The sequence below is a fragment of the Triturus cristatus genome, chromosome 10 (genome assembly GCF_964204655.1).
Source record: "Triturus cristatus chromosome 10, aTriCri1.1, whole genome shotgun sequence".
Taxonomy (NCBI): domain Eukaryota; kingdom Metazoa; phylum Chordata; class Amphibia; order Caudata; family Salamandridae; genus Triturus; species Triturus cristatus.
In genome coordinates, this window is record NC_140593.1 from 855693407 (window position 1) to 855705889 (window position 12483).

General features: G+C 46.9%; 8 non-coding genes across 8 annotated transcripts; all 8 read right to left on the bottom strand.

Moving 5' to 3' along the window:
* Positions 1-2609: 2609 nt before the first annotated feature.
* On the bottom strand, positions 2610-2681 carry TRNAP-AGG (transfer RNA proline (anticodon AGG)). The gene has a single exon. It is a non-coding gene; the product is annotated as a tRNA-Pro (tRNA).
* Positions 2682-4588: 1907 nt separating this feature from the next.
* TRNAL-CAA (transfer RNA leucine (anticodon CAA)) lies at positions 4589-4700 on the bottom strand. Its single transcript has 2 exons — positions 4663-4700; positions 4589-4634 (listed from the first exon to the last, which is right to left on the bottom strand). It is a non-coding gene; the product is annotated as a tRNA-Leu (tRNA).
* Positions 4701-4987: 287 nt separating this feature from the next.
* Positions 4988-5060, bottom strand: TRNAV-AAC (transfer RNA valine (anticodon AAC)). Its single transcript has one exon. It is a non-coding gene; the product is annotated as a tRNA-Val (tRNA).
* A 386-nt stretch (positions 5061-5446) lies between these two features.
* Positions 5447-5518, bottom strand: TRNAP-AGG (transfer RNA proline (anticodon AGG)). The gene has a single exon. It is a non-coding gene; the product is annotated as a tRNA-Pro (tRNA).
* Positions 5519-5959: 441 nt separating this feature from the next.
* On the bottom strand, positions 5960-6032 carry TRNAV-UAC (transfer RNA valine (anticodon UAC)). The gene has a single exon. It is a non-coding gene; the product is annotated as a tRNA-Val (tRNA).
* A 1792-nt stretch (positions 6033-7824) lies between these two features.
* On the bottom strand, positions 7825-7897 carry TRNAV-AAC (transfer RNA valine (anticodon AAC)). The gene has a single exon. It is a non-coding gene; the product is annotated as a tRNA-Val (tRNA).
* A 2364-nt stretch (positions 7898-10261) lies between these two features.
* Positions 10262-10373, bottom strand: TRNAL-CAA (transfer RNA leucine (anticodon CAA)). Its single transcript has 2 exons — positions 10336-10373; positions 10262-10307 (listed from the first exon to the last, which is right to left on the bottom strand). It is a non-coding gene; the product is annotated as a tRNA-Leu (tRNA).
* A 288-nt stretch (positions 10374-10661) lies between these two features.
* On the bottom strand, positions 10662-10734 carry TRNAV-AAC (transfer RNA valine (anticodon AAC)). Its single transcript has one exon. It is a non-coding gene; the product is annotated as a tRNA-Val (tRNA).
* Between the last annotated feature and the right edge of the window lie 1749 nt (positions 10735-12483).

A 12483-nucleotide genomic window follows, 5' to 3' on the forward strand; every position in this document is an offset into this window, starting at 1 on the left:
TCATCGAACAAGAAATGAAAATGCCTCTATCCTTCAGACATTTTGTTTGTTCTAGGTGTATGCTCTCGGTGAGGTCAATAAAACCATTTCTGCTCTCATGCCTTGCTTTCATGAAGTAGGCCCAACCTTCAGTACACAAGGACGTGCAAACGAATAGCGCAAACTATCGTCACTTCTCTTTTTGAGCTGTCACTGATACCCCTGGAGCACAGTACGTCACGCTGGTGAGGGATAGACAGCTTCCATTATCTCAGCTTTCCTATAAATTGAGAGAGTAAATGCAAACTGTGTGAAAAACAGAAAATTGCTCTTTCTGCCCGGTCTCGAACCAGGGACCTTTCGCGTGTAAAGCGAACGTGATAACCACTACACTACAGAAACAGACACGCTTGCAGGAATCTTCTTGGCATGTAGTGGGCTGGAATGCACAGACCAAGGGCCAATGTCCATGAAGCTCAAAGTTGGACCCTCCTTACCCGATCTCTTTCTTTGGAAGAAAGCAACGAGGACCCCTTTTATTCCAAAAGGCGATTTTAAAACCATACCTGAAACCACACTAGAAAAACACTTTGCATTTAATTTTCCTACACTGATGGTCCACCCCAGAAAAGCAGTTGCAAAGAAGTCCGGCACTGAAATTCTATACGCCAAAAGTGGGAAATAGCGTAGAGGGAAAGGAACTTTCTCACCATACACGGCGTCTTATAGCATTGAAAAGAAGAAATGGCCCTATATAATAAGAAGCCTAAAAATAATTCCACAGCATGGGCTCGTCCGGGATTTGAATCCGGGACCTCTCGCACCCGAAGCGAGAATCATACCCCTAGACCAACGAGCCTGATTCCCCAGTTGGCATTTTAAGCAATTTCTGATGCGTCTTTCAGAAACAAAGCAGGGCTATTTGGCTGCTCTCTCTCTATGTGAACCACAAAAAGTCATGTTTTCTCTCAAGGTGTTGTTTTTTTCACTCTTGCAAGGAAGGGATCAGTCGATATCCTAGCTGCCAGAGAGCAGAAAAAAGGCGCTGATGAGAACTGTGGCACTTTCTGGCACTTGTACTCCTCTGCAAGTCCTGGACACTTGCCCCATAGACTTCCACCCCAGATGCAAGGGAGGGCCTGCCAATTCTTGCTCCTAAGACAGAGGCATTTGATTCTTGGATTCAAACACGCTCACTCAGCGCTCGATCAGGCTCGATCAGGCGAGATTTATATGAGTGGCTCGCAGGACTGAAACACTAACCTGGGAGCCCCAGGGTGGCTAAATTCCCAGGATGGCCATTTTTGGGCAAGTCACCTCCTTTCCTCCTGCCTCAATCTAGAATTGGCTGCAAATCACAAGATAGAGTTCAATGTCCGTGTGTACTGCCTACTCCCAGATACCTCTCTGTCTTCCTTATGTAAATTAAAATTCGCAAGGGGGGACCAATGACAATCTGCTCCTCCCACATAACCAGGAAGCCCTGTTGAACATGTCTGCCTGTGTTTTTGCAGGGACAGTGCCTTCTCCGCCCAAAAGGTGGCAGGAAAGCCTCACAACAAAGATGGGATCAACTGCTTAATGAGAAACCAGCACGGCAGTTTGTGTGATGGAGTGCAAATTTAACTGAAGGTGTGCCTGAGGTGTCCCTTCCAGGAATACATGGAATTGTGATTGAGGGCCCAGCCTGATCGTTGCTGGATTTCTCGTCATATGTTACAGGTCCGTGCAAAGATTGTGGTGTGTGGGAATGCACTGCAAAAAACAGGACGATTTAAGGGTGTAAAAGAACCCACGCCTCCATGAGGCGACCAGAAGTCTCAGTTGCACTGAAGATCAAGCTCTCTTGAGTCTGGCGCCTTAGACCACTCGGCCATCCTGACAGCCCTGGGTGTGCACAGATCTGACTCTTCTGACTGCACCTGCCAATGTTTGCACTTACAACGTTCACAGCAATGTCACAAGTGTAAAGACCCCACAATACAACATGGCATGACAAAAAAAAAGCTAGGCACAAGAGCGACCACTGATGGATGCGGATTACTTTGTTTCGTCTTGCAAAAGTAAAGGAAGTTTCCCATGGATCGCTGGGTTCAAGGACCGCCTCTTCTTAAGCTTGCATTGAGATAATAAGGTTTTAGAGGGTGCACATAAAAGCAGCTCATGCACAGTGTTTCTGCCCAGTCTCGAACCGGGGACCTTTCGCGTGTTAGGCGAACGTGATGACCACTACACTACAGAAACTCACTTGCTGTGTTTTACTGTTAGAGCAAGGTTCCTCTCAAGGGTTCTCTCTACTTCTATTCTGCTGTATCAGCAGCCACTCAGAAAGCGAGGAGCAAGTGTGAAAACTGCAGAGATATCAGCCAACATACTTGCAATTAGACGTATTAAAAATTGACTTATGCAGGCATCGACAGACAAATATCTGATGCCTAAATGCCAGCAAGTACAGCTTGGGAAAGCATCACCTGGGACACACACAGACTAAGCATGAAGGCAGAAAAAGCATGGTGATCCATGTTTCTTATGAGGTTCAAAATATTTTGTGCAACAATGCGGCGAGTGTAATGAGAAATAGTCAGGCATTGTGAGTTTTGAGTAGGATTCGTATGTTTACCTCTGAAAAAGGGCTCGTCCGGGATTTGAACCCGGGACCTCTCGCACCCTAAGCGAGAATCATACCCCTAGACCAACGAGCCGAGGCACACAAGAGTCGCCTTTCGCACCGGCTCCGGGGGTTATTGGCAGCGAGTTAGTGAATGCTTCACCCAAAGCAAGCAACTGCACATGCTGCTCTCTTCTGCAATATGGTTGCTGTCTTTTCCATGGCCGTCATCGAACAAGAAATGAAAATGCCTCTATCCTTCAGACATTTTGTTTGTTCTAGGTGTATGCTCTCGGTGAGGCCAATAAAACCATTTCTGCTCTCATGCCTTGCTTTCATGAAGTAGGCCCAACCTTCAGTACACAAGGACGTGCAAACGAATAGCGCAAACTATCGTCACTTCTCTTTTTGAGCTGTCACTGATACCCCTGGAGCACAGTACGTCACGCTGGTGAGGGATAGACAGCTTCCATTATCTCAGCTTTCCTATAAATTGAGAGAGTAAATGCAAACTGTGTGAAAAACAGAAAACTGCTCTTTCTGCCCGGTCTCGAACCAGGGACCTTTCGCGTGTAAAGCGAACGTGATAACCACTACACTACAGAAACAGACACGCTTGCAGGAATCTTCTTGGCATGTAGTGGGCTGGAATGCACAGACCAAGGGCCAATGTCCATGAAGCTCAAAGTTGGACCCTCCTTACCCGATCTCTTTCTTTGGAAGAAAGGAACGAGGACCCCTTTTATTCCAAAAGGCGATTTTAAAACCATACCTGAAACCAAACTAGAAAAACACTTTGCATTTAATTTTCCTACACTGATGGTCCACCCCAGAAAAGCAGTTGCAAAGAAGTCCGGCACTGAAATTCTATACGCCAAAAGTGGGAAATAGCGTAGAGGGAAAGGAACTTTCTCACCATACACGGCGTCTTATAGCATTGAAAAGAAGAAATGGCCCTATATAATAAGAAGCCTAAAAATAATTCCACAGCATGGGCTCGTCCGGGATTTGAATCCGGGACCTCTCGCACCCGAAGCGAGAATCATACCCCTAGACCAACGAGCCTGATTTCCCAGTTGGCATTTTAAGCAATTTCTGATGCGTCTTTCAGAAACAAAGCAGGGCTATTTGGCTGCTCTCTCTCTATGTGAACCACAAAAAGTCATGTTTTCTCTCAAGGTGTTGTTTTTTTCACTCTTGCAAGGAAGGGATCAGTCGATATCCTAGCTGCCAGAGAGCAGAAAAACGGCGCTGATGAGAACTGTGGCACTTTCTGGCACTTGTACTCCTCTGCAAGTCCTGGACACTTGCCCCATAGACTTCCACCCCAGATGCAAGGGAGGGCCTGCCAATTCTTGCTCCTAAGACAGAGGCATTTGATTCTTGGATTCAAACACGCTCACTCAGCGCTCGATCAGGCTCGATCAGGCGAGATTTATATGAGTGGCTCGCAGGACTGAAACACTAACCTGGGAGCGCCAGGGTGGCTAAATTCCCAGGATGGCCATTTTTGGGCAAGTCACCTCCTTTCCTCCTGCCTCAATCTAGAATTGGCTGCAAATCACAAGATAGAGTTCAATGTCCGTGTGTACTGCCTACTCCCAGATACCTCTCTGTCTTCCTTATGTAAATTAAAATTCGCAAGGGGGGACCAATGACAATCTGCTCCTCCCACATAACCAGGAAGCCCTGTTGAACATGTCTGCCTGTGTTGTTGCAGGGACAGTGCCTTCTCCGCCCAAAAGGTGGCAGGAGAGCCTCACAACAAAGATGGGATCAACTGCTTAATGAGAAACCAGCACGGCAGTTTGTGTGATGGAGTGCAAATTTAACTGAAGGTGTGCCTGAGGTGTCCCTTCCAGGAATACATGGAATTGTGATTGAGGGCCCAGCCTGATCGTTGGTGGATTTCTCGTCATATGTTACAGGTCCGTGCAAAGATTGTGGTGTGTGGGGAATGCACTGCAAAAAACAGGACGATTTAAGGGTGTAAAAGAAACCTGTCAGAAGTGGGATTTGAACCCACGCCTCCATGAGGAGACCAGAAGTCTCAGTTGCACTGAAGATCAAGCTCTCTTGAGTCTGGCGCCTTAGACCACTCGGCCATCCTGACAGCCCTGGGTGTGCACAGATCTGACTCTTCTGACTGCACCTGCCAATGTTTGCACTTACAACGTTCACAGCAATGTCACAAGTGTAAAGACCCCACAATACAACATGGCATGACAAAAAAAAAGCTAGGCACAAGAGCGACCACTGATGGATGCGGATTACTTTGTTTCGTCTTGCAAAGTAAAGGAAGTTTCCCATGGCTCGCTGGGTTCAAGGACCGCCTCTTCTTAAGCTTGCATTGAGATAATAGGGTTTTAGAGGGTGCACATAAAAGCAGCTCATGCACAGTGTTTCTGCCCGGTCTCGAACCGGGGACCTTTCGCGTGTTAGGCGAACGTGATGACCACTGCACTACAGAAACTCACTTGCTGTGTTTTACTGTTAGAGCAAGGTTCCTCTCAAGGGTTCTCTCTACTTCTATTCTGCTGTATCAGCAGCCACTCAGAAAGCGAGGAGCAAGTGTGAAAACTGCAGAGATATCAGCCAACATACTTGCAATTAGGCGTATTAAAAATTGACTTATGCAGGCATCGACAGACAAATATCTGATGCCTAAATGCCAGCAAGTACAGCTTGGGAAAGCATCACCTGGGACACACACAGACTAAGCATGAAGGCAGAAAAAGCACGGTGATCCATGTTTCTTATGAGGTTCAAAATATTTTGTGCAACAATGCGGCGAGTGTAATGAGAAATAGTCAGGCATTGTGAGTTTTGAGTAGGATTCGTATGTTTACCTCTGAAAAAGGGCTCGTCCGGGATTTGAACCCGGGACCTCTCGCACCCTAAGCGAGAATCATACCCCTAGACCAACGAGCCGAGGCACACAAGAGTCGCCTTTCGCACCGGCTCCCTTGGTTATTGGCAGCGAGTTAGTGAATGCTTCACCCAAAGCAAGCAACTGCACATGCTGCTCTCTTCTGCAATATGGTTGCTGTCTTTTCCATGGCCGTCATCGAACAAGAAATGAAAATGCCTCTATCCTTCAGACATTTTGTTTGTTCTAGGTGTATGCTCTCGGTGAGGTCAATAAAACCATTTCTGCTCTCATGCCTTGCTTTCATGAAGTAGGCCCAACCTTCAGTACACAAGGACGTGCAAACGAATAGCGCAAACTATCGTCACTTCTCTTTTTGAGCTGTCACTGATACCCCTGGAGCACAGTACGTCACGCTGGTGAGGGATAGACAGCTTCCATTATCTCAGCTTTCCTATAAATTGAGAGAGTAAATGCAAACTGTGTGAAAAACAGAAAGCTGCTGTTTCTGCCCGGTCTCGAACCAGGGACCTTTCGCGTGTAAAGCGAACGTGATAACCACTACACTACAGAAACAGACACGCTTGCAGGAATCTTCTTGGCATGTAGTGGGCTGGAATGCACAGACCAAGGGCCAATGTCCATGAAGCTCAAAGTTGGACCCTCCTTACCCGATCTCTTTCTTTGGAAGAAAGGAACGAGGACCCCTTTTATTCCAAAAGGCGATTTTAAAACCATACCTGAAACCACACTAGAAAAACACTTAGCATTTAATTTTCCTACACTGATGGTCCACCCCAGAAAAGCAGTTGCAAAGAAGTCCGGCACTGAAATTCTATACGCCAAAAGTGGGAAATAGCGTAGAGGTAAAGGAACTTTCTCACCATACACGGCGTCTTATAGCATTGAAAAGAAGAAATGGCCCTATATAATAAGCAGCCTAAAAATAATTCCACAGCATGGGCTCGTCCGGGATTTGAATCCGGGACCTCTCGCACCCGAAGCGAGAATCATACCCCTAGACCAACGAGCCTGATTCCCCAGTCGGCATTTTAAGCAATTTCTGATGCGTCTTTCAGAAACAAAGCAGGGCTATTTGGCTGCTCTCTCTCTATGTGAACCACAAAAAGTCATGTTTTCTCTCAAGGTGTTGTTTTTTTCACTCTTGCAAGGAAGGGATCAGTCGATATCCTAGCTGCCAGAGAGCAGAAAAAAGGCGCTGATGAGAACTGTGGCACTTTCTGGCACTTGTACTCCTCTGCAAGTCCTGGACACTTGCCCCATAGACTTCCACCCCAGATGCAAGGGAGGGCCTGCCAATTCTTGCTCCTAAGACAGAGGCATTTGATTCTTGGATTCAAACACGCTCACTCAGCGCTCGATCAGGCTCGATCAGGCGAGATTTATATGAGTGGCTCGCAGGACTGAAACACTAACCTGGGAGCCCCAGGGTGGCTGAATTCTCAGGATGGCCATTTTTGGGCAAGTCACCTCCTTTCCTCCTGCCTCAATCTAGAATTGGCTGCAAATCACAAGATAGAGTTCAATGTCCGTGTGTACTGCCTACTCCCAGATACCTCTCTGTCTTCCTTATGTAAATTAAAATTCGCAAGGGGGGACCAATGACAATCTGCTCCTCCCACATAACCAGGAAGCCCTGTTGAACATGTCTGCCTGTGTTGTTGCAGGGACAGTGCCTTCTCCGCCCAAAAGGTGGCAGGAGAGCCTCACAACAAAGATGGGATCAACTGCTTAATGAGAAACCAGCACGGCAGTTTGTGTGATGGAGTGCAAATTTAACTGAAGGTGTGCCTGAGGTGTCCCTTCCAGGAATACATGGAATTGTGATTGAGGGCCCAGCCTGATCGTTGCTGGATTTCTCGTCATATGTTACAGGTCCGTGCAAAGATTGTGGTGTGTGGGAATGCACTGCAAAAAACAGGACGATTTAAGGGTGTAAAAGAAACCTGTCAGAAGTGGGATTTGAACCCACGCCTCCATGAGGCGACCAGAAGTCTCAGTTGCACTGAAGATCAAGCTCTCTTGAGTCTGGCGCCTTAGACCACTCGGCCATCCTGACAGCCCTGGGTGTGCACAGATCTGACTCTTCTGACTGCACCTGCCAATGTTTGCACTTACAACGTTCACAGCAATGTCACAAGTGTAAAGACCCCACAATACAACATGGCATGACAAAAAAAAAGCTAGGCACAAGAGCGACCACTGATGGATGCGGATTACTTTGTTTCGTCTTGCAAAAGTAAAGGAAGTGTCCCATGGATCGCTGGGTTCAAGGACCGCCTCTTCTTAAGCTTGCATTGAGATAATAAGGTTTTAGAGGGTGCACATAAAAGCAGCTCATGCACAGTGTTTCTGCCCGGTCTCGAACCGGGGACCTTTCGCGTGTTAGGCGAACGTGATGACCACTACACTACAGAAACTCACTTGCTGTGTTTTACTGTTAGAGCAAGGTTCCTCTCAAGGGTTCTCTCTACTTCTATTCTGCTGTATCAGCAGCCACTCAGAAAGCGAGGAACAAGTGTGAAAACTGCAGAGATATCAGCCAACATACTTGCAATTAGACGTATTAAAAATTGACTTATGCAGGCATCGACAGACAAATATCTGATGCCTAAATGCCAGCAAGTACAGCTTGGGAAAGCATCACCTGGGACACACACAAACTAAGCATGAAGGCAGAAAAAGCACGGTGATCCATGTTTCTTATGAGGTTCAAAATATTTTGTGCAACAATGCGGCGAGTGTAATGAGAAATAGTCAGGCATTGTGAGTTTTGAGTAGGATTCGTATGTTTACCTCTGAAAAAGGGCTCGTCCGGGATTTGAACCCGGGACCTCTCGCACCCTAATCGAGAATCATACCCCTAGACCAACGAGCCGAGGCACACAAGAGTCGCCTTTCGCACCGGCTCCGGGGGTTATTGGCAGCGAGTTAGAGAATGCTTCACCCAAAGCAAGCAACTGCACATGCTGCTCTCTTCTGCAATATGGTTGCTGTCTTTTCCATGGCCGTCATCGAACAAGAAATGAAAATGCCTCTATCCTTCAGACATTTTGTTTGTTCTAGGTGTATGCTCTCGGTGAGGCCAATAAAACCATTTCTGCTCTCATGCCTTGCTTTCATGAAGTAGGCCCAACCTTCAGTACACAAGGACGTGCAAACGAATAGCGCAAACTATCGTCACTTCTCTTTTTGAGCTGTCACTGATACCCCTGGAGCACAGTACGTCACGCTGATGAGGGATAGACAGCTTCCATTATCTCAGCTTTCCTATAAATTGAGAGAGTAAATGCAAACTGTGTGAAAAACAGAAAACTGCTCTTTCTGCCCGGTCTCGAACCAGGGACCTTTCGCGTGTAAAGCGAACGTGATAACCACTACACTACAGAAACAGACACGCTTGCAGGAATCTTCTTGGCATGTAGTGGGCTGGAATGCACAGACCAAGGGCCAATGTCCATGAAGCTCAAAGTTGGACCCTCCTTACCCGATCTCTTTCTTTGGAAGAAAGGAACGAGGACCCCTTTTATTCCAAAAGGCGATTTTAAAACCATACCTGAAACCACACTAGAAAAACACTTTGCATTTAATTTTCCTACACTGATGGTCCACCCCAGAAAAGCAGTTGCAAAGAAGTCCGGCACTGAAATTCTATACGCCAAAAGTGGGAAATAGCGTAGAGGGAAAGGAACTTTCTCACCATACACGGCGTCTTATAGCATTGAAAAGAAGAAATGGCCCTATATAATAAGAAGCCTAAAAATAATTCCACAGCATGGGCTCGTCCAGGATTTGAATCCGGGACCTCTCGCACCCGAAGCGAGAATCATACCCCTAGACCAACGAGCCTGATTTCCCAGTTGGCATTTTAAGCAATTTCTGATGCGTCTTTCAGAAACAAAGCAGGGCTATTTGGCTGCTCTCTCTCTATGTGAACCACAAAAAGTCATGTTTTCTCTCAAGGTGTTGTTTTTTTCACTCTTGCAAGGAAGGGATCAGTCGATATCCTAGCTGCCAGAGAGCAGAAAAACGGCGCTGATGAGAACTGTGGCACTTTCTGGCACTTGTACTCCTCTGCAAGTCCTGGACACTTGCCCCATAGACTTCCACCCCAGATGCAAGGGAGGGCCTGCCAATTCTTGCTCCTAAGACAGAGGCATTTGATTCTTGGATTCAAACACGCTCACTCAGCGCTCGATCAGGCTCGATCAGGCGAGATTTATATGAGTGGCTCGCAGGACTGAAACACTAACCTGGGAGCCCCAGGGTGGCTAAATTCCCAGGATGGCCATTTTTGGGCAAGTCACCTCCTTTCCTCCTGCCTCAATCTAGAATTGGCTGCAAATCACAAGATAGAGTTCAATGTCCGTGTGTACTGCCTACTCCCAGATACCTCTCTGTCTTCCTTATGTAAATTAAAATTCGCAAGGGGGGACCAATGACAATCTGCTCCTCCCACATAACCAGGAAGCCCTGTTGAACATGTCTGCCTGTGTTGTTGCAGGGACAGTGCCTTCTCCGCCCAAAAGGTGGCAGGAGAGCCTCACAACAAAGATGGGATCAACTGCTTAATGAGAAACCAGCACGGCAGTTTGTGTGATGGAGTGCAAATTTAACTGAAGGTGTGCCTGAGGTGTCCCTTCCAGGAATACATGGAATTGTGATTGAGGGCCCAGCCTGATCGTTGGTGGATTTCTCGTCATATGTTACAGGTCCGTGCAAAGATTGTGGTGTGTGGGAATGCACTGCAAAAAACAGGACGATTTAAGGGTGTAAAAGAAACCTGTCAGAAGTGGGATTTGAACCCACGCCTCCATGAGGAGACCAGAAGTCTCAGTTGCACTGAAGATCAAGCTCTCTTGAGTCTGGCGCCTTAGACCACTCGGCCATCCTGACAGCCCTGGGTGTGCACAGATCTGACTCTTCTGACTGCACCTGCCAATGTTTGCACTTACAACGTTCACAGCAATGTCACAAGTGTAAAGACCCCACAATACAACATGGCATGACAAAAAAAAAGCTAGGCACAAGAGCGACCACTGATGGATGCGGATTACTTTGTTTCGTCTTGCAAAAGTAAAGGAAGTTTCCCATGGCTCGCTGGGTTCAAGGACCGCCTCTTCTTAAGCTTGCATTGAGATAATAAGGTTTTAGAGGGTGCACATAAAAGCAGCTCATGCACAGTGTTTCTGCCCGGTCTCGAACCAGGGACCTTTCGCGTGTTAGGCGAACGTGATGACCACTACACTACAGAAACTCACTTGCTGTGTTTTACTGTTAGAGCAAGGTTCCTCTCAAGGGTTCTCTCTACTTCTATTCTGCTGTATCAGCAGCCACTCAGAAAGCGAGGAACAAGTGTGAAAACTGCAGAGATATCAGCCAACATACTTGCAATTAGACGTATTAAAAATTGACTTATGCAGGCATCGACAGACAAATATCTGATGCCTAAATGCCAGCAAGTACAGCTTGGGAAAGCATCACCTGGGACACACACAGACTAAGCATGAAGGCAGAAAAAGCACGGTGATCCATGTTTCTTATGAGGTTCAAAATATTTTGTGCAACAATGCGGCGAGTGTAATGAGAAATAGTCAGGCATTGTGAGTTTTGAGTAGGATTCGTATGTTTACCTCTGAAAAAGGGCTCGTCCAGGATTTGAACCCGGGACCTCTCACACCCTAATCGAGAATCATACCCCTAGACCAACGAGCCGAGGCACACAAGATTCGCCTTTCGCACCGGCTCTGGGGGTTATTGGCAGCGAGTTAGTGAATGCTTCACCCAAAGCAAGCAACTGCACATGCTGCTCTCTTCTGCAATATGGTTGCTGTCTTTTCCATGGCCGTCATCGAACAAGAAATGAAAATGCCTCTATCCTTCAGACATTTTGTTTGTTCTAGGTGTATGCTCTCGGTGAGGTCAATAAAACCATTTCTGCTCTCATGCCTTGCTTTCATGAAGTAGGCCCAACCTTCAGTACACAAGGACGTGCAAACGAATAGCGCAAACTATCGTCACTTCTCTTTTTGAGCTGTCACTGATACCCCTGGAGCACAGTACGTCACGCTGGTGAGGGATAGACAGCTTCCATTATCTCAGCTTTCCTATAAATTGAGAGAGTAAATGCAAACTGTGTGAAAAACAGAAAATTGCTCTTTCTGCCCGGTCTCGAACCAGGGACCTTTCGCGTGTAAAGCGAACGTGATAACCACTACACTACAGAAACAGACACGCTTGCAGGAATCTTCTTGGCATGTAGTGGGCTGGAATGCACAGACCAAGGGCCAATGTCCATGAAGCTCAAAGTTGGACCCTCCTTACCCGATCTCTTTCTTTGGAAGAAAGCAACGAGGACCCCTTTTATTCCAAAAGGCGATTTTAAAACCATACCTGAAACCACACTAGAAAAACACTTTGCATTTAATTTTCCTACACTGATGGTCCACCCCAGAAAAGCAGTTGCAAAGAAGTCCGGCACTGAAATTCTATACGCCAAAAGTGGGAAATAGCGTAGAGGGAAAGGAACTTTCTCACCATACACGGCGTCTTATAGCATTGAAAAGAAGAAATGGCCCTATATAATAAGAAGCCTAAAAATAATTCCACAGCATGGGCTCGTCCGGGATTTGAATCCGGGACCTCTCGCACCCGAAGCGAGAATCATACCCCTAGACCAACGAGCCTGATTCCCCAGTTGGCATTTTAAGCAATTTCTGATGCGTCTTTCAGAAACAAAGCAGGGCTATTTGGCTGCTCTCTCTCTATGTGAACCACAAAAAGTCATGTTTTCTCTCAAGGTGTTGTTTTTTTCACTCTTGCAAGGAAGGGATCAGTCGATATCCTAGCTGCCAGAGAGCAGAAAAAAGGCGCTGATGAGAACTGTGGCACTTTCTGGCACTTGTACTCCTCTGCAAGTCCTGGACACTTGCCCCATAGACTTCCACCCCAGATGCAAGGGAGGGCCTGCCAATTCTTGCTCCTAAGACAGAGGCATTTGATTCTT